Below are 27,517 nucleotides of genomic sequence, written 5' to 3' on the forward strand. Positions count from 1 at the left end.
CTTGGATCAAGCCTCCTTCCTAGCTTCTCTGGTCCTACTAAGGCTAACTACTCAACTCTTCTTCTGTAACATGAAGACATCAGACAAGATCATTTCCATGTTTGCTTCTAAAGGGGGTAATACCTCTACATGTCTCTGTTCTAATACCCAGATAGTGACTAGTCATTTCATAGCAGGTATGTCAAGATCAAGCTATCGTAATTAACAAATAGCATTGCATGGAAATGTGGGTTTAATAATTACCTCATCATATGAACATAATGTACCCCATGCATCTTTGCTCGCACCGAAGTGTTTTCACATGTAAAATGTGCTGAGTGCATTGTTGTCACCTGAGTGCTGCTTAATGCTTGCATTACGATACGTTAAGTGAATAATTACTGTATAAGTTTGCTAGGCCTTCTGTGACAAAGTACCACAGACAGGGTGGCTTCCACAACAGAAATTTATTGTCTTACAGTTCTGGAGGCTAGAAGTCCAAAATCAAGGATGTCACCAGGGCCGCTTCCTTTAGAAAGCTGTGAGGGTAAATCTGTTCTAGTCCTCTCTCTGAAACTTCTGGTTTGCTGGCAATCTTTGGAGTTCCTTGGCTCATGGCTGTATAAACTCATCTTCACGTGGCATTCTACCTGTGTCTCTCTCTGTGTCCAAATTTCCCCCTTTGATAAGGACACCAGTCCTACTGGATTAAGACCCACACTACAGACCTCATCTCAACTTAATCATCTGCAAAGACTTTATTTCCAATTAAGGTCACATTCTGAGGCCCTAGGGGTTAGAACTTCAGCATCTTTGGGGGGAACACAATCCAACCCATGAGAGTTATCGTTCATGAAGTTTTGATTTCTTTAGATGTTTCATAAAATTTAAAAGCTCAGTTGTCTCCTGCTGCACTGATTCCACATGAAGGACCACTTAGGGACATTTCACTGGAAACCCACAGAGGAGAAGGCAAGACACAAGTTCGGGGTTTGGGAAGGCAGAAGCTCAGCAAAGCACTCAGCCCACACGGCGAGGGTCCACGCACTCTGTTCCCATTCCATGGAGACCCACGCTAATGGAAACTCCAGCCTAGAGATGGCTCACACTAAGCACATGTCAAAGATACAGCTTTCCATTCAATCGGAGACAATTCTGCTCACAGGCAACAAAAGGGACCCTGCCGTGTCATGTAGGATGGTGGCCTCAATGAGATATATCTTGATTTAATAGAGAAATAAAAGCAATATAAGGTCATAAGCTAAGACCATCATAAAGCACATGCAGGCACCCTATACTATACTCCCAAGCTGCTTTTTAACTCTGAGTGAAACAAATTCCCCAATGTCTACAGCAATGGCTCAGTTAATTTCCTCCCTTAAGAGAATATCAACCTGTCCCCTATAATACATCTTAGTAGAAGTGTTTTTCTTTTCTTCTGTTCTTTTTTTATGTTAGAACTCTAAAGATATGAGGAGGGAAACAGCACTGGTTTGTGAATGACAGGAAATCTCCCACAGAAAGAAAGCACATTCACACTTGATTACTGTCTCTAGAGACTTTGTAAAAGACCAAGCATCAGTATTTGAAAATGAACCAAGTGAAAGGTACCAAACTGCCTTGGGCAGAAAAAGCAGTATTGGCATCTCCCTATACCTTCACTAATAATTCTTTCATTCAATAAAAAAAAAACACCTGAGCACCTACTATGTTTCAGTTTCATTGTTCTAGGCAGAGGGCAGCAATTTAAAATGGGATGGTCGGGGTAGATCTCATTGAAAAAGTAACATTTGAGGAAAGCCTTGAATTATGGAAGGAGTTAATCACAAGGATATATAAAAGAATATTTCAAGCAGTGCCAAGGCCCTGGATAGCTCAAGGGATAACAAGGAGGCCAGGGTGTTTGGAGCAGAGACACGAGGGGAGAGGAGAGAGAACAGGTGAGGGAGGAGATGGGGATCAGCCCAGGTCAGTCTTCTCGAACATTCTAAATACTCTGACTTTAAATGGAAATGGACAGCCACAACAGCATTTTGAACAGGGATGAATAACCAGGCTTATGTTTTGAAACCTCTTTTATCTCAGAAAAGTCTCCTGCTCATCAAAAGCAAATGACTAAGTACTATCTTACCTCACGTTTAAAATTTACTCAAGATGTATTAAAGACTTGAATGCAAGACTTGAAACCATAAAAGTCCTAGAAGAAAACATAGGCAGTAAGCTCCTTGACATCAGTCTTGGTGAGGATTCTTTGGATCTGACTCCAAAAGCAAAGGCAACAAAAGCAAAAATAAACAAGTGGGACAACTTCAAGCTAAAAAGCTTCTGCACAGCAAAGGAGACCACCAACAAAAGGAAAATGCAGCCTACTGAATGGGAGAAGATACATGCAAATCATATATCTGATAGGGGGGTAATATTCAAAATACATAAAGAACTCATACAACTCAATAGCAAGAAAAAACGAACAATCTGATTAAAAAATAGGTGGAGGATCTGAATAGACATTTTTCCAAAGAAGATATACAGATGACCAACAGGCACGTGAAAAGATGGTTAATATCACTAATCAAGGAATAGCAAGGAGGCCGGGGTGGTTGTATACATATCCATATATACAATGGAATACTACTCAGCCACAGAAGAGAATTAAATCCTGCCATTTGCGACCACATGGATGGACTTTGAGGGCATTATGCTAAGTGAAAAGTCAGACAGAGAAAGACAAATACCATATGATCTCACTTATATGTGGAATCTAAAAGCAAAACAAATACAAAACTAATAGACACAGAGACTAGAACGGTGGTTGCCAGAAGGCAGATGGTGGGTGGGCAAAATGGGTGAAGGGGGTCAAGAGGTACGGACTTCGAGTTGTAAAGTGACTGAGCCATGGGGATGTAACATACAGCACGGTGACTACAGTCAGTAATACTTTACTGCATATTTGAAAGTTACCTCAAGAGGAAATTCTGAAAGTCCTCATCACAAGAAAAAAAAATTTTTGTAACTTTGTATCAGGACTGACCGTAACTGGACTTTTGTGGTGGCTAAAGCACTGATAGCTTAAACCAGCTCAGCACCTGTAAATGGCTCTTCACAACGAATCTCTGCTAGAAACAAGTCAACCTCAAACCTCCAAATCAGCACCAGTGTGTATTTTTTTCAAAGAGAGACAGTGATTTTACACATTGTGTAATAGTCAATTTAAGGCAGATTCTTCCCTAAAGTTACATGAGCTTGAATAAATCTGGATTTGCTTCCTACTCTTTAAAATCAAGGGATCAGTACCGATAAAAAATTATCTGTAAAATTACATATATACTATATTTTTCTTGCCTGGTAGCCAGCCTCCATGATGGACTATGATGACCCTTGTCTCCTGATATTCACATTTTTTTGCGTGAGTAGTAAAGAAATAGTGAATTAGGGCTGGCCACTGTGACCACTTCAATAAGGCTGAAGTGAGGATGTGTGACTTCCAAGGCTAGGTCATAAAAGACATTGCAGCTTCTGCCTTGTTCTAGAGAATCACTTGCTCTAGGGAGACGCCAGCCACCATGCTATGGGGAGAGGCCCACGTGGAGAGACGCCAACATGCCAGCTGTATAATTAGCCACCTTGGAAGTGGGTCTTCCAGCCCTATTCAAGCCATCCTTTGGCTGTAGCTCTGCCCAAAAACCCACTGCAGCTTCCTGGTGACAGACAACCTCATGAATAACCCCGATCCAGAATTTCCCAACCAAGCTCATCCTAAATTTCCAAGCCACAGAAAGCTTGAGAATGAATATGTCCTTATTTTCTGAAGCCACTAAGTTTTGGGGTTATTCATTACTCAATAGATAACTGTTATACTTTCTAACATCCAAATATTCTAGTGATCAGCAGTTAGCTACTGTTTACAACATTCATTTTTATCTGAACTCGACCCCAAAATCAGTATTAAGATCACAACCAGATAAAACTATATTGGGAAATTACAGAAACATACACTGAAAACCTTCACTTGACTGAAATACCAAAACTAAAAAGTACTGATTTGGAGTGATATTAGAATGCTGGAGGAAGGATGGACTTTGGAGTCAGTAATAAAAATGGGTATGAAAAATGGCTCTGCCACTTATTAGCTTGAGCACATGACTTAAACTGGTCAAGCCTCAGCTTCTCAATTGGCAGAATGGGAAAATAATGCTTAGCTTACATTGTTGAGAAGAATAAATAATATGTACAAATAATTTTATTCACCAAACATCAGTTTCTCTTTTATTAAAATGAATCTGGGCCAGGTTTGTTTTGAAAAGGCAAATCTCTAAAAATAATAAATTGACGTGTGTGTAAGTTTTATTTGCTTGTCTCATGGCTAATGTTAATCGTAACATTAGTCTTGTTTTGTGTCTAATATTAAGCTAACCAAAACTCAGAGTGTTTATAGTCAGTAATTCATTTGTTATTGGCCACTGCAACGCCATTTAAATTTTGGATAGGGGAAACAGCTAAATACTTTACAGAACCAGATCAGAAAAGAGCCTAATACCTAGTACTCTCTTTTTAGTGATTTCTACAAAGTAGAATTGACAGACAATGAGGTATGTTTTACCCAGTTTATTTATCCTTTCTGTTTGAGCAAGTTTTAGAGAGTATTTAAAAATAAACTAGAATGAATTACCAACCAAATGGTACCCAATTCAAGATTACCCCAAATACAGTAACATGGGTATATAATCTCATGTTCTGAAAGAAAATAGATTGTGCTGGTTAAGAAACTAATCTGTATAACTGTATCAACCAGTTGATTTATTCCAAAAATATCTGTTTATTCTCATGAATGATGCTGTCTGACAATTTAGATATAGTGCCTGTGAAGTGAGAATAGTATTTTGTTACTTCTAGCTGCCATCATAAATAGTGCATCACTTTGAAATTACTGAACTAGAAATAGTAAAAGGGACTCTGCACTTTTTACTACCAAGGACCACCTGACACCTTTTAGAGTTTTTCCCCCATGAGTCCTATTGCTTTGTGTTGGACAATCAAACTGCATTTAGTTAATAATAACTGTTCTGTTTTTATTAATAAAAAGCTATATTATTGCTGGTCAGAATTTGTAATTTGTATAAGATAAACCAATGTTGCAAAAAAACGAAAATAATAAAGGTGGGGGTGGGGAGGACAGGGAGGGATTATGTAATCCCAAAAGCAAAAGTAAAGAGATATTTAGTTTGTTTACACTGAGATTTTATGTCTTATTTTCATTAAACTTTTAAAAATCCTGAAAATGAGTCATTCCCCCCTTACTTCCTCCAAGGATCCTAAATTGAGAACTATTTAGACCTAAATGCCGTCTTTTAAAGAAGATCAAGACCAGAAAGTTTCTATGATTAATCCAAGGACACACAGTTTAAAGTGACATAAGCAGGACTGGAAATTTTTAAACACAAGACTTGTGACTTTGCCCCACTATGCTAAGACCACTCTGAGCTTGCACAGGACAAAAATCAGCTCCATTCATCAGATCAACAAAAATTTCTATCGCAATTTCTGTTTGGCATTCACAGCTAAGTCCTCAAGAGTAATAGGAAACTCTTAGGATTTAAGCAAGACTAAAAAGATGGGCCAGCATACAGAAGGACTTGAGTAATGTTTTCCTTCTCAAAGTGTCAGTGTCAACCAAAGGGAAAGTTCTGCTGTTTGCTACATTTAACTCAAAAGATAACCTGACATCTACAATATCCTAAATTCTCATTTAATGTATTATACGGTAACATTAGAGGTGGTTTTTAAATGGCTCTTCTGACCATTACAAAAAAACACTTTTAATAAAAGGTCAAACCCACAATTTTTCTGTATCAAAATTCTCTCCTCTTTTTTCCTATCCCTTTGTAAGTCAAGTAGCCTATGCAAGTTTATAGGAAAAGTACTCTTTTGCTTACTTTTAACTCATCAGCTTCAGAGCCAGTAAATTCATCACCATGAAAATCATGGTGGTCTTTACTGATGGATATATTTTATCCCCAAGTATGTTATCACTTGTTTTCAACAGAGCAACAACTAATAATTAGGGATAGTATTGGTTCACTCTTAAAACCCGGAGACTATCCTTTAACTCACATAGCTGAGTCCAGTTTGAATTGGAATGGCTTTGAAGCCAATGAGTTGAATCCTTTTGGATTATCATCTGACTTTTCTTTTTTTTTTTGTATACTATGATGCAGTGTAGAAAAACAAACACGTGCTCAATACTCAACATAATTTATTGTGCCAAGCAGAAATTTGTAAATCATTTTTAAAGTACATTAAAAAGTAAAATATAATTGAATAATATAACAATTAATTTGGTAGTGTAAAGATTCAGTGTAAATTTTATTTAATATTATTGGCGATATACTAACCTGAATGATTGCTATATATACAACTTAAATTTATTCTATTAATAATACCATTGATAATTTAGTTTATTCATTTTAAGACTGCAATAGACATGTAATTTCACTAAGACTCACAGGAGGTGTGGAGCCAGTATTATACTATAGTTACTTAATAACAATGGTTGATTTTAATTACTTAGTAAACAAGTAGTGTCAAAATAATTTCTTCAACCGTGTGCTATTTTACTTATTGTCATCAGTGATAAAGGCTAACTTCCCCACCTGTATTTGATAAATCGTATCATCAGTTTAAGGCTTCTAATAACTACTGTAATTCTATGTGATTAATTGCTCTGAATAATCCATCAAGATTTTTCTCTAGATCTTTAAAAGGACTGTAATGAGTTCAGAAATAATAGAGATTAAATACACAGGATACTCACAAAAAGGGCAAAAGGGATATTCAATCATCCTGTATACATATATATAGAATTCCAATGTGGTAGAATGTCCCACCATGCTAAAACATTAAGACTTGAATGTGACTTCTCAATTATTGGGGGTTGGGGGGTGGGAGGGTGGGGAAGTTGAGTGGTTGGTTGAGAGAGAGAGACAGAGAGACTCAGAGAGAGCAAGCTATCACCATGTGGTCCTATGATTTCAGTCTAAAATTCGTAAGATATTTTCCCATGATACCATGTAATTACTTACTTAATAATTTTATTCTCTCCTGCCAAAGCGGGAAGACGGGATAGGAAAGAAACACTAAGCCAATGGCATTTTCATAACAAATTTCGGAATACTGTAATTGTGCTATTGGATAATTCAAGGATATTATCCTTATCTTCAGCTCAACGCCTGAAAAATATCAGCACTTGTAAGGATTATTGTCAGAAACCATTTATGACTTCGGAGGATTAGCGAGTGAAAAACTTCAGTCTTGTAAATATCTTTATCAAGTCAGTCTCCACAAAACTCTTACCCTTCCTGTTCTATTCTTAGGTGATTTTCTTTGATGAAACCAAACTTTCTAAGCCTATCAAAGAAGCTGTACTTGGACTTCTTTCCTTCTTTCCTTCCTCCCCTCCCTCCCTCTCTTCCTCCTTCTTTCTGTCCTCCCTCTTTCCTTCCTTCCTTCCTTCTTTCCTTCTTCCCTTCCTTCTATCCATTCATCCATCCATCCATCCATCCATCCATCCATCCATCCATCCATCCAACCAGGTGTTCATTCAGTATATATGTATTGAGAATTTACTACATGCCAAGCACTGTTCTAGGTGCTGGGTAGTCAATAGTAAATAATAATAATAATAAAGCCCCAGCCCAATTACGGGATTGAGGTGGGAGCAGATGAAGAGGAAGAGAAGGGTGTTAAGTGCTCCATAGCGCATCCAGGAGAGGAGCTGTGATATAAGCAAGAAGAATGATCTACCAAAGGGAATAAAAAAAAACCCAGATCTTCTGCCCCATGGGTCTAGTCCCACATCACAATCTCACCTTTAACCCACACTGCTCAAACATATCCTAAAGGAACTTAGGCACTTAGATAAAACAGCTACAACACCAGAACCACAAACCCAGCACAGCAGATATAAAAATCTTCACCACTACTAATCACTCATACTTTTTAACTCCTTTGAGCCTGACAGCCAGAATGTGATATGGGTAAGGTCAATCTCATTATCTCCAAATTCAGCAAGTTGCAAAGCGGTTGTTAAGGGCTACAAAGCTAAACAGCAGAGCTAAGGTCTTAAACACAGACTTCTGATTCCAGTACAGAGCTTTTTCCATACACTGTGTTATTCCTCTGCCATCAGACTACATTCTCAGTGGAAGGATAGAGCAGCTGAATCCAAACCCTTGCCTCCAGTGACTGCTCTAGAATATCTACAAGATGCTGTAGTTGATGGCAACTGATAGGGAAAGAAGACTGCCTTCAGGTAGCAGGGAAACACACTAGATTTCTTTAGACTGTGTGCAGTCTCTAGGCTGGTGCTACCAGGGACCGTCAGAGCTCTTGGAGTAGGGAGTAGGAGGGTAGGGAAGACAAGTACTGATAAAGAATTCAACCCCAAAGGCAGCACAGATGACTATCACGAGTTGCCATGAGAAACAGCAACCCAACTTCTACCTCCCGAAATTTCATCAGTCTCATTTCATTAACCAGGGACAATGGCCCTTGATTTATCACTGAAGTCCACTCCTCCAAGGTTCTGCACTGTGGCTGAGTTGAAACAAATCCCTATTACCTTCTGTGGCCCAGAGACTTACTGAAATGGACCAGTGTCCCCCAACAAACTGCCAGCTAAAGGAGCGTCTTCCCACCAGATACTAGGAATACTTTTGCAGGATTTAGAAACTCAAGAAACACCAGAGACATTAGTGGCCAAGTTTCTATGTCACCTGATGGGAACGTAAGGCGGGAGGATTACCTTGCATATGTCCAAGTTTGCATTTGAAAGCAGTTAAATCATCCTCATTCTTCATGGTAAGAGAAATAGTTTATGTCACATTCATTTCCATCTCTGTAATTTCACCCTGTTACTAAATGCTTCCTGCTCAAGTCAATGTGATATAAATTCTACATGTTTAAGACTAGGTATTACTCCCCTTACCTCTCTGAGCGCACGTAGCACAATGCAAGGCTCACGGGGCATGCTCTGCATCGGCTGACTTATTCTTTTGAGGAAGATTGCTCTTTCATATTCCTTCCATAGGATGGTAGATCAGATGGTAGATCTGAAACTGGTCTAGAGTAGTTGCAAATCAAGTGGTGTTCAAGTCACTGGCTTTGGGGCTTTCAAAGCTCTCTCAAGTCCAAAAACATCCAAAGACACAGCTCTAAGCAACTCAAACAAGCCCACAATTTTATTTGAAAAAGAAACAAATAAAAATGACAGGCTATAAAACAAATGTAAACTTCCCATTGCTTTATGATGCTCAGCTGTCAGTTCAGTGTCTACTGTTAATGGTGTTTGGCATGAATTCCTTAGATGGGAAAGTTGTTCAAGGAACGCTCAGAATGCCAGACCTCTACATCCATGTGTCTCGTGAGCATAGCCCATTGAGTACAGTTTTCAAATTTTCAACTGCTCTAACTTACACTTAAAGCATAAACATCAGACCAACCATGGGGATTTTGTTATTTATGGGGTACAAAACGAAGAGATTTCACGGTAGGGGGGGAACATCAGCAAATCAGATGAGCAGAGATGAACCCAGCCAGCCCCAAATGAGAGGGGCAGATGTAGTCATTAACACAGTTCCTGATGAATAAACATACCCTTTTGTATTATTTTGATGTCTGCCTGTTCTTACACGCTGTGTCTCTCTGGCGAACGAGAGCCAATATCTATATCTGAAAATGACTGTTAATCACATTTTTGAAAAACATATTTTAGCAAAGGACGAAAACACTCACAAATGCAGCTGGAAAGCAAAATGAGAGAGAGAAAAGCAGCCACCCCTGCAGCCAAAACAACTCAGTGTGGGTACAGTGTCATGTGGACGTATCTCTGAAGCCCGACTGATTTGTAAAATCATCAGAAATGAGGCGGCTGGCTCTGATTACCATTGTGACTTGGGGGTGTATTCAGCCTTCGATAGAAAGTCTGTTCAAATGAATTTTCCCACATAACACGCCATCCGTCAGGCGACACGCTAACAGCGATCTTCATAAAGAACTGAACATTGTCAAAGGTTATCTTTCCATTCAGAGGTACGGCATGAGAGGTGGAGATAGAGCTTCACACCAAATTTTGTCCTGTGAATAGAAGTCATTGAATGACTGTCTGAAGAGGCCAGGAGAGTTTGAATAAAATAGCCAAAGACCAGGGAAACAGTGACCATGAATGCAAAATTATGCGAAGTAAGATCAAGCAAAGTGTGTGGTGGAAACTGGGAAGCCGAGGTAGAAAAGAGGAAGATGGGGAAATTCGATTCTCTTCTCTATGATAACAGCCCCTTACCTCCTTACCCCTCCCTCGAGACAGATTAGATCTGAAAATGCCTTTGATCTCTGGTAGACAGGTTTCAGCACGAATAGGTTAAAATATTTATGGGCAACAGCTTGAAAATTCCAACAAGCCACATTCAATAATTAGATCTACTGATGAGTCCAAGGTTACCCACCAGACGCCACCAACTCCATATGATCTGCTTACTATGCATATATCTACATACGTGCAAAGTCTTATTATTATAAATAACTCATCTCCCAGCTGCACACACACTCTAGAGAGAAAATGACACATCGCCTATCACTAAACGACGCCAAGTGAAAGTGATGGAAAATGTTGGCCTCCAAACCTGTGTCTCCTGATTTTAGGTTTTATTTGGAACATAAAAAGGAAGTCCCAAGTGAAATGAGAACTCCATGGCATTCAGTAAACAGATTTACAGGTTGCTACTCCAATGCCAGGAAGCGAGGCTGGCCTTCTCAGAGCCTAAGTGGTGACGTGGAAAACTGTGACATTAGCTGAATCTTTTCACTGGCTCTGGAGGGAACAGAGGCTGTGAGTGGCTCAATTCTTGTGTACTACCCTGCTTCCTCTCTACATTAGCTAATTGGTTGCGTGCTTACACGCAAAGCACTTTGCTGGATACTCTCCAAGGGGTCTAAAACCCTCGCCCTTCATTTTAGTTGAGTTGACCCTCTCCTCTCCTTGCTTTGGGACTGCTTTTGTCCTGGAAAGGATATGAGAGATTTCTTTATACACACACACCGTTCCCCGGCATGCCTGTCACAAGCACCTCACTTGTGGATACCTCATATCTAGTTCTTTTTTTTTTTTAATTTAATTTGTATTTTATATATTGGAGTAGAGTTGATTTACAATGTTATGTCAATTTCAGGTATACAGCAAAGTGATTCAGTTATACATATACATATATGCATTCTTTTTTAGATTCTTTTCCCATGTAGCTTATTACAGAATATGGAGTAGAGTTCCCTGCGCTACACAGGAGGTCCTTGTTGATTATCTATTTTATATACAGTAGTGTGTATATGTTAATCCCAAACTCCTAATTTATCTAGTTCTTAATCTAAATTCTCCAGGGAATTCTCCTCTGTGGTCCCTGGCCACCCAGCTTCAGACCCAACCCTGATTCTCACTCTCTTGCCCAACTCAGACTTGTTACTTTCTGAGCACTTGCCTCATTTGGAATATTCATATCTTTAGTCCCGATTTTTGTATTCAGCCTTGTTTTAACTTCCCCTTGTTCTGGCTTCCTACCCCTTGCAGGATTTACTGTTTCTTAGAAGCCCCACTATCATTAGAACCAGAGACATATCCAGGTTTTGAGGTGCCTGAAACTCATGCAATTGGAGACGGACTCTCTTTAATAAAAATAATATAAATGTAAAACTAAAAACAAAGCTTTGGAGGGGAGCCAGGCAATGGAGATGATCTGGTGCTTACATGTCATCAGCTTCTCAGTAAATCTGCCCCTGACTAGACCTCTGTAATTCTAGCAGATTGCTCTCAAAGGTTTTTGGCCAATCTTCTGAGGAGGCCATCTATTTCTATAATACTTAAGACCTTGTTTTCCTTTAGAATTTGAGAATTTAATAAAACTTGCAAGTGTTTATGCTCACAAGAGGCATGCAATCCATATCTGCTGATGTAAAAAATAAAAGTGATGATGAGATGGGATCATAGAGGCCCCAAACCCCAATGCATAAAATTTGAGAAAAAAGAAGCTCATGAACCCAACTGATTATATGGAAACAGTTACTGATGCACACTTTATGTGACAGCATTCAAAACAGGTCCTAATCTGTTAGCATTAGAAAACCCTTCTTTTGAGTTACTGATAGTAAGAAGTTGACACTGACATTGGCAATGTAGAAAAGGCAAACTCCCAGGCTAAGTTTAGGTTAAAGGAACTTGGGGAGTATGGGTGCATTTCTCTCCTTTCTCCCACAGTTTCCTCAAGCAACCTCCCCTCTGGGGCTTCCCACATCTGCCCTGCCAGGAAGCTCTCCAACCCCCTCCAGGCACTGACCAGCAGACAAGGCTCGCAGCTCCCTTATCCCTGCCTTCTTTGAACACCACTGAATTAGACCCTTGGCATTTCTACGGGATCCCCATAGAAAAATCCCCAGGGATGCAAGGATTTTTCAATATCTGCAAATCAATCAATGTGATACACCACATTAGCAAATTGAAGAATAAAAACCATATGATCATCTCAATAGATACAGAAAAAGCTTTTGATAAAATTCAACAGTCCATTTATGAGAAAAAAAAAAAAAAACTCTCCAGAAAGTGGGCATAGAGGGAACATACCTCAACATAACTAAGGTCATACATGACAAGCCCACAGCTAACATCATACTCATACTTTTCACCCATACAATGGTGAAAAGCTGAAAGCATTCCTTCTAAGATCAGGAACAAAACAAGGGTGCACACTCTTTTATTCAACTTAGTTTTGGAAGTCCTAGCCGCAGCAGTCAGAGAAGAAAAAGAAATAAAAGGAATCCAAATTGGAAACTGTTTGCTGTTGACATGATACCATACATAGACAGTCTTAAAGATACCACCAAAAAACTACTAGAGCTCATCAATGAATTCAGTAAAGTGGCAGGATACAAAATTAATATATAGAAATCTGTTGCATTTCTATACACTAGCAATGAAATGACAGAAAGAGAAATTAAGGAAACAATCCCATTTACCATTGCATCAAAAAGAATAAAATACCTAGGAATAAACCTACCTAAGGAGGCAAAAGACCTGTACTCTGAAAACTATAATATGCTGATAAAAGAAACTGAAGACGACACAAACAGATGGAAAGATATACCATGTTCTTGGATAGTTTGCTAGGGCTGCTGTTGTACCACAGACTGGGTGGCTTCAACAACAGTAATTTAATGCCTCAGTTCTAAAGACTGGAAGTCTGAAATCTAGGTGTCAACAGAGTTGGTTCCCTCTTAAAGCTGTGAGGGAGGATCTGTTCTAGGCCTCTGTCCTTATAGTTTTTGGAGTACAGGTCTTTTGCCTCCTTAGGTAGGTTTATTCCTAGGTTTGTAGATGGTCCTCTTCTTTCTGAGCCTCTTCACGATGTCTTTCCTCTATAAGTCTCTGTCTCTTGTGTCCAAATTTCCCTTTTCCATAAGGACACCAGTCATACTGAATTAGGGCCCACCCCAAAGACCTTATTTATCTTAGTTACCTCTGTAAAGAGCCTGTCTCCATACAGGGTCACATCTCTAGGTGCTGGGGATTGGAACTCCAACATATCATTTAAGGTGTGGGGGACACAATTCAACATATAACGAACAGGACCGTCACAAGCTCTCTTTATTACACACTTAGGAAAAAGATGTGCAGCTAAGGTGACCATATATAAGCAAGTTCACTGAGCATATATAACTTTAGGATGCCAAAAGAGTGTTTGAAGAATGCATTTCTTTAATAGCAAAAAATAGGTTTAAGAACTGATACGATGATAATGACAATTATACTAAATTTGGTAAAGAGCAATGTGAAATTGCATAATCCCTTGTGAACTGATTCCATGCTCGTAGACATTTTAACAAGTTAACATGTCTCCAATTTTTGGAAAGACAAGCAGTCTGTAGTCTTTAATAAACCAGAGTTCCTTAAAATGCTCCACTGTTAGATAATTTGAAACTCCTAGAAGAGATAAGTCAAGTCACATGACTTACCCTCCAAGTGTGGTATTAAGCTTTATATATAGTTTATCTCTGGGTAAAAGAGGTGGGAATTACTTCCTGCTAAATTCTTGGAGGATGCTTTAGCAACAGAAGGACCTAAAATGGCATGTGAGGTCATTTTCACTGTCAGGAGTTCAAGTCAGTGTTAGTTTAATGTCATCCCCCTGAAAGAGTGACCAAGCACCCCCTCCACCTGGAGTTAGCCCCTTGCCCTGCCTTCATACCATCAAAAGGAGGGGCTGAACCATTAGCACACCAGAGGGATGGAGAGGGTGAACATGATATGATGATCATGAAAATGAAAGCCAACCATCAAAGCCAGAGGAAAAAGATATGGATGGGTTACCATTGACACTCCTCTAGACGAAATCGTACTCGATCAAGTAATGCTAAGAAAGGGCGAAGGGCACCTAGCCTCCCTTCTTTTCCTTCTTACATCTGCTTGGAGAATTCCCTTGGCCTTTGTGTTCTTACTCCCTTTTTCTCTCCTTCCAAAATAAAATTTACTTTTGTGACTGCCGTGGGTGTTTGGGTTCTTAGTTTAATTTATTTTAAAGTTTGATTTAAATTTGGAACCTGCATGAGACTTTTGACATTTATTTCTGGGGGTGTTTTCTGAAGCTCGATGAAGTGGGTGTTGATTGACAGGCAGGTTGCTATGGAAATAGCTGTCACTGCAGAGACTAGGGCTTTATTTTGTACTCTTCCTTTGTCAGGCAGAGGTTTGTGGGATATTTTAAAAATAGTATAAGTGCCCCAGAATTAACAGGAAATCGTTCAGTGACTCCTTCCTAACATACCTATCAAAACCTGCAATTGTTTTTCATTCTGTAGTGTTCTGTTCTGCATATGTATTCATAACTTTCTGCTTTATAACAAATGCTTTCTAATATTGTTTTCTCCCATTGGTTACTTGTTCTTCACATTCACCCTATGATACTAGTCCTCTGTGAAATTATATAGGTAAGGAAATTGAAGTAATAAAGAGCACTGAACAGCCTTCCCAAAGAAATTCCCAACTAGTACAATCATGGAGTTGGAGAGCCTGCCAGCTCAATACTGGGGCTATTTTTACTGGGCAAGTTCTTCATCGCAGGCTTTTAAAGAAGAAATTCTGGAGATAAGAAAATGCATATATGATGTTTAAAGAGGAGCACATTAGTTACCTTAGATTTAAGTTGGGTTCAATTATTCTTAGTTCCATTCATTTATTTATTCTCCATCTTTACTAGCTTATCAGACAGTTGGGTATACAATTAAATAAGATGCAGGACTTCCACACCAAGTACTAATGAGACCCAAATCTTCTATTTTCTAGGACCCTCACTCCTCAGACATTCATTACAGCCCAAAAAGCAATTGAATTCTGAATACTTTCCAAGCATCACTAAAAAAAGCAGAAACCCCATGGAAGAATACGCTCTACAAATAATGAAGAGTGACCCTCTTCTAAACTCAGCTTCCTAAGAACCGGAATCTAATCATCTATTTTCTTTACAGCAGGTACCTCTCTACACTACTCCACATACCAACACAGCCCAGGACTCCTTACAGGTCAGCTCTTGGATTTCTGAAAATAGTGCAAGGTATGAGTGTTTGCATTACTTTGTATTTTTCTGGCTGTAGTCAATTTCTACCATCTCTTTATTGGTCTTACTTAGCTCCCTTTTATATGAATGTCAAATTTTGCATTTGTTAAGGGCCATCATCCAGACCCCTGCTGGGAAATCAAATTTTTCCTCTTGGTAATGCTTGAGATTTATACCACCTAAATATGAATTAAACCCATAGTTTGGAGAAAGTAAAATACATACAAACATTGATTTGTTTTCTTGAAACATGGTTCAAACTTACACAGTTCCTTTAATCATTCCATTGGAGGGGGTTTACTGAAAGATGTTTTTTTCTACACAGTATCACTAAGTGTTTATGTCATCTTGGTGTATGTATGCAAATTTGTTTAATAAACTAAAATTGTATACTCTTATCATATTTCCTCACTAACTGAAAAAAATATATATAAGATACAAGATATTAGTGAGGATCTTGATTATGCGTGACAAAGAAGGTTTGACATTTTAGGGACCTCAGATTTTTTTGGCCAGATTTAGAGTGAGAATGGGAAGAAATATATCGAGGTGGAGACTAGTTGATCTTACCTTCTTCCTATGGCTCAAACAGCTGATTCGGGGAGTAGACTGGAAGGCAAATCTATCTCTCTGATCTTACTGTAAGAAGTCCAATAAGTCCAGTGAATTACAAATCTTAGAACATAGATAAAGATGGTGGGAAGATGAAAGGGGTTAGGAAAGGGAAAGAGTGATGGCATGAGAATCAAATTCAATCTAACAAAATGCTAAACAGGACAGAGATATGTGCTATCATAATATAGACTGAGATGCTATCAACTTATTCATCATAAGTACAGCATCATTCATATATAATATTTTATAAAGATAGGTACCATTTCTTTTTTTTTTTTAAGATTGTATAATGGGACAATTACTGAACTTTAAGTCAGATGAGCTAGAATTTGGCTTCCCAAGTCATTGGATAAGTGACCTTATGCAGGTAACAATTTAGTTGAGATTAAATCTCATTTTTAAAAGAATGCCTTGCCTACCTTACAACTTCTGAAAGCATTTAGTGAAACTATAAGCTGCTCTTCAAATCTAAGTTATTATTGTTATTTTCATCCTTTCCCCCCTTCTTCTCCCTCGTCTCCTCCTCCCCATTATCATCTTCATCATCACTGCCATCATGATTACTTCAGGTCAATATTTAGGCTGGAAATCTCATTTCAGCATTTATTCCTTGCAGAAAGAGAACCCTCAAAAGATATTACCCTTTTATCCCCTCTCTTTGACTCCCCTGATCATGTCTCCAAAGCTAGGGGTTCTGTTAAATTTTGCTATAAATGGAACCAGTTTGGTGAATCTCATTAAGACTTCATAATCTGAGTAAAATATTTACATATTTTTTGCATATTTACAGAATTCATTTGTAAAGTCTAATTATCAACTCAGATGCCTGATGCTTTTATACCCAGGCATATGTCTACGTAGTTTATCCTCATACAATACAGGAAAACTGAAAATCCAATAAGTGAACTCTTTCACTGAGAGACATAACCAAAAAAGCCTGTTGTCACTTTTTAAGAGACTGCAAATCAATAAGTGATGTAGGGTTTTATTCTTTGGTAACATTAGGATGTTGACTTCAGCAATAAGCATGCTATAGATCAGAAGTTGGGACAGAATGTTCTGAAATGATATACCAGTAAAAAGCTTCTTTTTTTAGAACTGTAGACATCAGTTATCTTATCCAACGACCAGCTCTACACTTGTACTATCTTGTGGCGTACTCTGTAATCTATGGCCACTGTGCTAGTCTTTCCACTAAAGTTTCTACCCAGGCAGGGGGAAAACAGCAATACATTCTAGTGAAAATTACCAATTCACAAATGGAGAAGAACATAAAATAATAAAAACAACTCTTCTCGGCCTCATTCAGATTGAGAATAAATGAAAGTTATTATTCATGCTGCTGTCAGACAGGATCACATCTGAGTCACATCAGACACAACTGAATCTAGCTTGGTTTTTTATTTACAAGATCCATAGAGAAAAGAGAGTCTACAGAACTCCAAAAAAGGGGGGGGAACCTATTCCACTATTTGCAATGTCCACTGTCAGGACATTCTTGCTCATTTTGTTTAAAGATCTAGAAAAAAAGAGAAATTGGAATTTTAATTTCCAAGTTGACTCTTTCTCAAATATGTTATTTTAGGCAAGTCCCTTAATTTTTTTGTGCCTCAGTTCTTTTTGTGTATTTAGAATGAGGTAATGATAGTATCTATCCCATAAGGTTTTTTTTAATCAATTGAAGTTGAAAAATATTAAATATCCTAAAAACTGTATGATGGGGATTCCCTGGTGGCACAGTGGTTAAGAATCCATCTGCCAATGCTGGGGACACAGGTTCGAGCTCTGGTCCGGGAAGATCTCACATGCCACAGAGCAACTAAGCCCGTGCGCCACAACTGCTGGGCCTGCGCTCTAGAGCCCGCGAGCCACAACTACTGAAGCACGTGAGACTGGAGCGCGAGCTCCGCAACAAGAGAAGCCACCCCAATGAGAAGCCCCCTCTCGCCGCAACTAGAGAAAGCCCGTGCACAGCAACAAAGACCCAACGCAGCCAAAATTAATAAATTAATAAATTAATTAATTTAAAAAACTGTATGATGCTATATAGTTGAGAGTGATATATTAGTTGACAGTAATAGTTAATAGTTATAGCAGTAAAAGCAACACCAACAAAAGGCCTACACCACCCATTACATGACCCCTCAGCAGGGCCACAGTCAGATGCACTACTATTTCTATAGCAAAAGACACAAATCTTCATGCAGTGGAATAAACAAAAGAATATAATTAGCCTGACATAACTGAAGGTCAGATTTTGCTGCCAAAATGTTTTGAGGCCAAATTTATAAATATAAATTGAAACATAAAAGCCAACAGCAACTTTTTTGGATTTCAGAATTGTGCATAACAGATTTTAGATTTGAACTAATAAACTGATATATATGAGCCAAACTTTACCAAGGAAATATGGTTATTAAATTTTCCCCCAGCCTTTCTGCATCTTGACTAAATTATTCTCATTTCAATTTCCTTTGTGATCTGATCCCCCCCACCCTTTCATCATCTCACTGCTCTTCTATTAAAACTCGCCAAAGTCTCCACGTTGTTAGGCCAGCAACATAGGTTCTGCAGCACAACAGGAAGACAAACTCTCAAAAATATGATGGAAAGAAGTATTCTATCCTGACAGCCTCCGGGACTGGTCTTCCTGTTTCCATCCAGGGGTGAGTGATCCTTTTAAAATGAAAACTTACACATGTCGCCCTTCTGCAAAAATCTTCCAATGCCCTTTCAAGATTCTACTCAACAGAGATCAAACTTTTTAACATCGTGCACTAAGCCCTTTGGGGTCTGGCTCCAGCCTCATTCTCCTGCTGGGTTTACTCGCTCCCCATCCACAAAGCCCGCCTCCCAGTCCCGCCAGACGATTCGCAGTTCTCTGAAGATGCAGGAATATCTTAGCCCTGCCTTTTGCTGACCCTGTCCCTTCTGCTATGACTGCCCCTCCCCAGATGGGTCTGCCAGGTGGCTATTACTCATCCTTTGTACATCCTCCCAAGCAAAACTTCACCTGTGAAGTTCGACCCTGACCTCTTCACATTTCCTCTGAACTCCGGCTGTATCTTAAGCCTGTTGCTATGGTTCACTTATCACATCACCACGGGGGCCACATTATGGCACAACGACCCGCTCTAATTATGTGTCTACTCATCTTCCCTGACTCTTCACGTAGGCATCCTCAGTACGGCAATCACCACAGTCGCTTTATAAACTGCGTGCTCAGTAAATACTTCCTTCGTGGATAAAAGTGCTTCGTATAACTTTCCACCAAAACTCTAGATGTTAAAGGTATATAAAAAGCCACTACCCACTAACTTTAAAGTTGGAGAAAAGTTCCTGTATCTTTTGTTTACAAGATAAAATTTAAGTGTGTTCTCTATCTGTGGTTCTCATGGAAGAACTCTACACAGTTTAGTGCTTGGGTTGAAAAAAAAAAAAAAATCTCTACTTTTGACCCTGCTCTATTAGACAGACTAGAAATACACAGCATTTCAACAGGTATCACCAACACTAGACAAATATTAGAATTTGGCCAATGAAATCTTGATTTAAAGTTGGAAAGCTCTGCAGCACAGAAAGATCCAGAGGGAGGACGCAGGTCCCTAGAACTTTCCACAAATGCGTGACCTTCCCACCACTTCCAAAGGAGTTTTTGTCTATGTTGATAACATTGGCTTACACGCCAGTGCTGAAAAACCCCTGACAAATATCTTGCAAGCATATCTGTGATAAGAAGAAAAATGTCCCAAGCAGAACAATGCTTAGAATGTACAAGGTTACTACTTTGTTGTTTAACAGCCTGCCAGCACAAAAACGCATGTCTGAGGTATTCAAATACTATTCAGTGAAACTGGTAACTCATACATTCCGAGCGAATTTGGGACAAATAATTAAAGGAGATGCTTTATGTATTAAGAAATATTGAGCATGTCACATTTGTCCTTCTCTTTTACTCATCTTTCTAGAATTGGGGTTTTCTTTTATATTAAGAGGACCAGGGCAATTGGTGGTAGGGGTGCCTATGTCTTATTCATCCTCAGTGCCTGGTACAGTGGCTGTCCCATAGGAAGCTCTTGATATTTGTTTACTGAACAAAACCAGAAACTTTCATTTAGAGAACATACTTAAGAAAATCTCTTTCTACTTTTAGTTCTAATTATAAAGTATTTCTGATTTACTGATTCCTGTGGTTGCTTAGGGTAGGGCAAGACCATACCGTGAATAGTTCATGATTAGGTGCCTGGATAAAATGGGCAGAACTCTGGTACCTAATACTATTCTTCGTGGACCTTTGTGCCTAGGCTCACTCGAGGCCACAGAATAACTACATGACATCTTTCTTTCCTGCTTTTTCCTAAATCTCAAAGGTTCTGGGACACCCTCACACTGTTTTGCTCAAATCAATAAAGAAGCAGGGGTAAAAAAAAAATCCCAGGGGAAAATAGCATCTAAGTGGCTCATGCTGAATTTTAGGGGATCTTTTCCTCTTTATTTTGAACCTGGGTGCTAACCACTAAGGAAGGCTGGTATCATATGGCCACATTTAAAAAATAAATATGAAATTGCTGACCTAGAGATTATCATACTAAATGAAGTAAGTCAGACAGAGAAAGACAAATATTATGTGATATCACCTTTATGTGGAATCTAAAAAATAGTACAAATGAACTTATTTACAAAGCAGAAACAGACTCCCAGACATAGAAAACAAACATACGGTTACCAAAGGGGAGGGGGAAGGGATAAATTAGGAGTAGGGGACTAACAGATGCATACTACCATATGTAAAATAGATAAATAACAAGGATTTACTGTAGAGCACAGGGAACTATATTCCACATCTTGTAATAACCTATAATGGAACAGAATAAAAAAAAAGAATATAGATATATACATATATAGATGTATAACGGAATCACTTCGTTACACACCTGAAGCTAACACAATATTGCAAATCAACTATACTTCAGTAAAAAACAAAAAGAAAAAAAAGACAAAAAAATAAAAAATAATAAATACAGAACTATGAAATTGCAAAAAAAAAAATACAACCAGTGTTCAAAACTTCTGTAAAGTTTTGAAAAGTATGCACTGACGCATCAAACACAGTCTATCTTCCACCTTGGCCTAGAGAGCTATTGCTAAACTGTCAAGATTATCTACTGTAACATTTTACAATGAGGAAACCAAGTCTCGAACAGTAACTTACGCGAGTTCACACGTTCTAATATCCAAAGGGAAGTACTGCTTCCTCTTCTTTTACATCACAGTTTTGTCACTGATAACAGCCCTACTTGAAATGAAAAAAGCACCAATGTCTTCTACTCTCCACACACAATCCTTCAAAGATGCGAGCAAGAGGACAGATTTTAGTGGGGAGGCAAGGACAAGGAAAGCAAGAAGTGAAATGGCACAGAGGCTCTCTTTCTCTTGTTCAAGCCTCATAAGGTCCTGTTGAAAAATCTACAGATAAGCATCTGAAATCACGGTAAATTACACACTGCATGCTGGTGACTCGGTCATGGAAAATTATGAAGCTACGTGATGTCTCATTTGTTGTGCTGAAAACAAATGTAAATAAATTACTGGGAGAATCTCATTTACATTTAGAAATTCCTCCTGATGCATGACATGACTACCGATTCTTTTTAAAGATACTTTCAGAAGAAATGCCACTCATTAAACTCAGATCCTGAGGATCATGTATGAGTGTGATTTGGTGCAGGCTTTTCAAAACAGGGAATACCTACCCCTTCATAAGAGTAGAAACACCTACCCCTACACCACCACCTCAGCATGAAGCTCACGGTTGTTCCTGTTTCTAATGCCTCCTCTGCTGCCATTCAAACAGAACACTCCCGACCCACAGGCAGTGGGACCTGCTGGTTACCTAGTAGTGGGGATAGTTTGCGGTGAGCCTTTCACGTTCCCTCACCCCATTGCACCCAAGACCTAAGGCTGCTGGCTGGGGTTAATGGGACAGAATGGACTTAACTGGCTCCTGGAGGGATCAAACCCATGACCGATCTCATTAGCACTCTGCTTTGACCAACTGAGCTGCAAAGCCAGGGAACCTCATTGACCAGGAATTGGTCATCCAGTGGCACAGATGCCCTACGCTGAGATGCAGCTGACCTAAAAAGGCAGATATAAAGTACAGGAGATGGATGCGATCTGACCAAAAAACCTTGAAGGGCTTCGGGTCTAGGGTGGCCGTTCGGCTTGCTGCCATGCTTAATTTATCCCATCCACCTCTCCACGACTCCATCAAATAACCCAGGGCAACAGCAAGAACTTAGGAAATGGGGACAGACTTCCTGCACATTGAAGGTAATGAGAACAAATCAGGCAAGCACTTACCAAAAAGTTTTGAGAACCGTTACAAGTAGCCTAAAAAGCTACAGCTAGAAAAGACTAGACTGCTGTTCCTCGCGGTGAAGATACTCCACATAGCAATGGGCCAGCATACTCTGTGCAATACACTTCCCTCCACATCAGATGCAATCACACATCCCAATGCCCTGCCTTCTAAGCGACGGCCTGGGACTCAACCTTTTTTTCTCTGCAGCTGTGACTATGGGCTCAGTTTCCAGCCATTAAATGTCTTCCCATCTTTTTTTCTTTTCCCTCACCTTAAATAGATATCTCAAAAAGTTGTTGAGTTTTGCTTTCTACCCCACAAGGGTGAGATACACCATTTCCTAAATAGGGTTATGATGGTGTGCGTGGCCTCATCCACAGCTGAATGTTTACATAAGCCTGAAGAGGTCTCAGAGTGTATTGGTTAAGGGAAAAATAAGCAGGCCATGAAATAATTATTTTTCATTGTGCCCTGCCAAAACCATTCAGCCAAAGGCTAAATTGAGCTGCTATTGTGATTATTTGAACTGTGGAGCCAAAAGTCTTTGCTGCAAAGCAGCCCAGCTGTCCTAAATTTTGTTCTGATGGCTAGTTTTCATTCTGGCTCAGACCCTGCCAAAAAAATGGTCCCCAAAATAGGCGGGTGGAAGAGTGGCTTTATCCAGACCCACATCAATTGCAGATTTAGGGCCATTCGGAGAACTTGATTATTAACAAATCACTTCCTGAAACTGTCATGACAGGATTCCCACATGCAAATGGTAGGCCGCTCATGTGCACACAGTGAGGCGAGGAAATTAAAACCAAGACTTCCTCAATTTACTGACAGTCATTTCTTTCAACGCAGATTGTACTCGATGGCAAATGAGTTCTTCCCAGTGGTCCTCACGGCTGGGAGGCTGCAGCAGTTACCCAGGCCGGCTTAATGGCGGCATCGACCCTGTGCTTGCCTGGCACCTTGACAGGTGTGTCTGGTGACGGGAGGATTTCTCGACTGAGTGAAATGGCTTTAGGAAGCAATGTAAGCCCCTAAAAGGGGCTTAGCAAGGAATGTAAACTCTGCTCGTTCAGTGTGATGCCCCCAGTACGTGGAGCCATATTTGCCCTTTGGAGGCACTCAACAAACACGTGTCGGAAGAAAGGAAGCAGAGAAGGCAGGTGAGCGGACAGCCTGGTGCAACTAAGTTGTTAAGTCTGTTGCACCTTCTAAATAAGTATTCCTTTTGTATGCTAGGATGGACACATTTTGGAAAACTAACATAAAGCAGAGGCACAGAAAACCTCCAAATCCATCATCTCTCTTTTTTTTTGCTATACAGCAGGTTCTTATTAGTTATCTGTTTTACACATATTAGTGTATATCTGTCAAATCGATCATCTCTTATCCAACCGTTATTTTTTCCTACTTTGGCCAAGATCCATTCCCAATGGAGAAAAGCAGCAAATCAACGTTTTAATTGAATGCACCGTTCTATCAAAATGTACACCAGGCTTGAACAGAAATCAGAGTGCCTCTAGAAGATCTCCTAAGATTTTCTTGCAGTTTCCCACTCAATATATTTTAAGGTATGGAACCAGCTGCAATTGTATCAATTTCAGGTAGACCAATAAGGCTGACCTGGAGGGTAGAGGAGGGAAAGCAGAAGCTCAAGAACCAAAAGGAAAGCCTGCAGAAAAGCCCTGGGAATCCTCCTGCTGTCTGCGTCCACATGGCATCTGGGGGTGGGGGGGGGGGTAGTTTCCCAGAGCCTCAAGTTACTCCCACTTGCGGCAGAACAAGTTTGATCTGTCCTGAAGCCAGTTTCAAGGTAGGGATGAAGCTTGGAGACACTGAAATCACCACTCAGAGTGAGGGTGAGTTTTTACCGTTTCTTGGATCTGCTTGGAAGAAAAGCAAAATCCCCGCTAGAGCTGATTTTATGTAATATCAATTACAATTTGGAAAGTCATCTTCTCCCCATATTCAAACACCTCTGGAAACCCCCTTCTTTGTGATGTCTTCCGGGAACTATGAGGGGCGTGGGGACTTCCTTGGTGTGCTTTGGGTGTGATATGATTTACTCCCTGTCCACTCATCTCCCCACCTCCTGGTCCTCAAACTAAAAGGTGGAGGTGGGGAGGTGAACGCTTACCCTTCCAGCAACGGAAAACCTCTAACTGGTAAAGACCATGTCTGTCATACACCAGCTCTCCTGATTGCCTAGCAGGACTACCTAGTTCTTGATCGATCCATGAAAAATTAACATGGGTGGTGAAAGATAAGTAGCTGGGTCATCTTTTAAATAGAGATGGTAGCTAGGAGATGCAGTCGTGATATTTGAAAGACATAAATCTAAAAGATGCATCTGGAAGACAAAGTAGTTTGGGTGACTAATGGTGGGGACATAACTATATATGGTTGTCAAGGGGATTTGGGGGCTGTACATACTTCAGGCTAGGACAGGTGGGTTGTCTTTGTCACGACTGCTTCATGACACCACCAGAAATTAGAGCCAAGAGGGACCTTAGCAATCACCCCCTCCACACCCACCCACGATGATACCCACTCCAACTGCCACCAAAAAGAGAAGAAGACACAGAGGCCTGGAGATATGAGCATCATTCAATCATTCCCCATCAAATGCAATTTTTTTCTTGATTCTTAATCTCTTTTCCTCTCTGCTCCATTGTGCCTTTTATTCCTCTCCATTTCTATGCACCCGCTTCAACATTTATTAGCTTTTCCTTCTCCCTAACTGTGACTTAGATCTTCCTTCCCAGCAGCTGTAAGAATAATTTTAAAAAGCAAAGATTTATACAGCACTTATGGTGCTAGGAACTATTCTGAGTGCTTTGATATTCACCACCTCATTTGTTCTTTCCAACAGCCCTATGAGGTAGGTACTATCATGATCCCATTTTATTCTAGATCAGCAAACTGATGTGTAGAGAGATTAGGTAACTGGTTCAAGAGTACTCAGCTGATAAGCAACAGAGATATATTTTAAAACAGGGAGGTGGGCTCCAGACACCTTGCTTTTAAGCATTATACAAACTGCCTCAACTACTCAATGTTACTGCACATCTATGATGGGCCAGCCATTGTGTAAGGACTTTATGGGCACTGTTTCATGTATTCCTCGAAACCACTAGATGAGGTACTTAATAACCTCCTTCCCACTTTATGTGAGGCAACTGAGACATGAAGAGTTTTAGAAACATGACCAAGGTCATGGTCTAGGAAGAAGCACACCAGGTTAGGAGCCAGGTCACCTGACTATGGAACCTATCCTTCTAAACAGGCTCCCAACCTTCCCTTCATCCTGCCAGAGACCCAGAGGCTAGAAGGCCTGGGGCGACCAGGATCAATGCTGAGAGCAAAGAGCCATGCCTGGTGGGTCCTGGAGTCTGTCATGTCATCAGGTTCAAAAAATCTTTAGAAACCTAGGAAATAGGGAAAAAGCAGCCATGGAGTGCTTTTGTTTTGTGAAAACAAGACAAGAATTATCTAGCATGCATTCCTGCAGAAGATTTTTGCCAGTTTCAGTTATTAAAAAGTACAAGCTCAATAAGGTGACGTTCATTTTGAATAATCGTGACCAAAAATAAATCTCTCTTTTTAAAGATCCTAAATAACACCAATCTAGGGCTTTGGGTCTAACTTCCGGGGTAAATCATATTTGTGGAAAAAGCATATGCACTTTAACAGAAAATTAACTCAAGTGTTTGTGGTCAAGAACAGCAGAGAAAGCAAAGAATTGAAAATTCTATTTTAGTCATTTTCAAATGCTAAGGTTTTCCCACCATCTACTAAGGATGTTCCCCAGGAAAACAGTGATCTCTACAAGCAAGACCTCTTATATTTGCCCACACCCTTACCTAGAAAGGTCCAAATGCAGTCCGTAGTTGCTTTACACAGAAACACAGGATCAAGATGTTTGATGTGGTAGGAGAAGAATACAACTGAAATCAAGTGTTCTAAAAAATACTGGAGGAATATTCATTATGCTAATCAGTCATTTCAAAGAGGGAGGACCATGCCAACGTCTTAGGAGATCCCCATCCTGGAAAAACACTAATATGAGGTTATACGGTTACGGTACCATTAAACTACTACAGTCGTGGTAGGTCATTTTAATTCTGATTTTCTATTCTCCCATTTACATATTATTCCTATCTGGAATAACACACGACCTAAGATGAGAGGAGAAATAGCCAAAAAAGGAAAGTTCTTGTAAAACGACATAAAGTTAAGCCCATGATCCCCAGCAGAGAACAACCTCTGCTCCCACTACTCCCCACAGAGGTCAGCCGTGCATGGTGAGCTAACACCTTGCCTTTAGTTTCCTGACCTCTCCTCTGGCCTGCTGAGCCCCATGGAACTGGCAACAACTCGTGATTTCATTCCTACCTGAGTTGGTGGCATGAAAGGAGCCCTGCCCTGTGACCTGTGGGAGAGCCATGACTCTACCCGCTAACTAGATCCCCTCTGATCCAGCCCCTTGGCCCAAGGAAGCTACACAACATCTTTCCCTTTAAGGCAAAGATAGAGATGCCAGACAGGCTTCATTTCAATGAAACGGAGCAGAGAATCAGAACCAAATTGGTCATAATTATTGGAAGACGTTGCAAATGGCAAGAGTTTTCCAGACATCACTCATGGTTGATTAAAGAGTATGAAAAATGTACACTCACTCAAGGCTATTCCCTTCTTCCCAAAGAGTTATGGGTTCAGGGAAGGCCAGGGCTCCAGCAAAAGGGTTATTAAACAGCACCTCTGCCCTGAGTTTGGCTGATTTGGTATAATGTTTTACATGTGATAACACATGTGGCTATCCACTGGGGGGGTGCCTGATTTGGAGGGCGATTAATGTGTAGCCTTTCCTAGCGAATCCGCCTAAGGGATTAGTAACCCCCTCCAAAGTTCAGTTGAATAT

General features: G+C 39.9%; 1 protein-coding gene and 2 long non-coding RNA genes across 6 annotated transcripts in view; 2 read left to right on the top strand and 1 right to left on the bottom strand.

Moving 5' to 3' along the window:
* LOC309644754 overlaps nt 1–21,292 on the top strand; it is a 33,935-nt gene extending 12,643 nt beyond the window's left edge. The window contains exon 2 of the long non-coding RNA XR_014254594.1: nt 20,845–21,292. This is a non-coding gene — a long non-coding RNA (uncharacterized lncRNA). The remainder of the gene's footprint in view (nt 1–20,844) is intronic.
* The window catches only part of LOC309644699, an 887,681-nt gene that overhangs the window by 667,035 nt on the left and 193,129 nt on the right, over nt 1–27,517 (top strand). The window lies entirely within an intron of this gene.
* The window catches only part of ESRRG (estrogen related receptor gamma), a 619,726-nt gene that overhangs the window by 492,715 nt on the left and 99,494 nt on the right, over nt 1–27,517 (bottom strand). The window lies entirely within an intron of this gene.

Source organism: Balaenoptera physalus, assembly GCF_965194825.1.
Source record: "Balaenoptera physalus genome assembly, chromosome: 1".
In the NCBI taxonomy this organism is placed as follows: domain Eukaryota; kingdom Metazoa; phylum Chordata; class Mammalia; order Artiodactyla; family Balaenopteridae; genus Balaenoptera; species Balaenoptera physalus.